The sequence below is a fragment of the Entamoeba invadens genome (assembly GCF_000330505.1).
Source record: "Entamoeba invadens IP1 unplaced genomic scaffold scaff_1105074726131, whole genome shotgun sequence".
In the NCBI taxonomy this organism is placed as follows: domain Eukaryota; phylum Evosea; order Mastigamoebida; family Endamoebidae; genus Entamoeba; species Entamoeba invadens.
This window is the reverse complement of record NW_004191820.1, coordinates 42,063-42,922: the sequence shown is the minus strand read 5'-3', so window position 1 is coordinate 42,922 and position 860 is coordinate 42,063.

The following is an 860-nucleotide window of genomic DNA, read 5'->3' as shown; positions in this document are numbered from 1 at the left end:
TAATTATTTCCAAAATAAATTTAATCAAAGACAAATTTTAAACAACAAGTAATTTCGTTATAAATTATTGGTTTTTATAAAAAATGCAAATTAAATTAGTTTTTCAAAGAAAACCGAATGGTAAAATGAAAAAAAATGATAAATTTTTATAAACCATTAATATATAACAAAATTACTTGTTAAATAGTTTTTGTCTTTGAATTAATTTATTTTTGGAAATAATTATATTTTTTGATTGTATATTTATAATAAAAATATACTTCGTTATATAGTTTCGATAATGAATAAAAAATGCCGCGGACACGAAGATAATAGAGAGGACACCATATACACAGGAGGACGTCCTTTATAGCGGGAGGACGTCCCTAAACCACAAAGGACTTCCTTCGGCCTATATTTCCGTCCTTCGTTCCCATGTCCGTCCTTTCTCTTTATAATATTAAATAAATACGATATTAACCGATTTTAAACCATTTAAATTTTGTTCAAAGTTTTTTAAGACGTAAAATAAAATTGGTTAACAATTTTTAAATTAAAATGCCAACGCTTTGATTTTTAAAGACATTTTTTCTTCAAAAATGATGTTCTCAATACGTATCAAATTGTAAAAACAAAAAAATCGACAATTTTTTCAGGCTTTTTGGCATTTTAATGATGTTGGCCTTTTTATATCTTTTAAAACATTGTTCAGATAGTCGAACCACTTTATTGTGGATTTCTCCAACATTAAAGGTTTTTTTTACAATTTAAAATGCTTTTTAATATCACTTTGATCAAAAAGAATATTATTACGTATTATTGATTTGTTCTCACGCATACAAGAAACATTGTAAGTAATTGGAAATTCGACATTTTTGTGT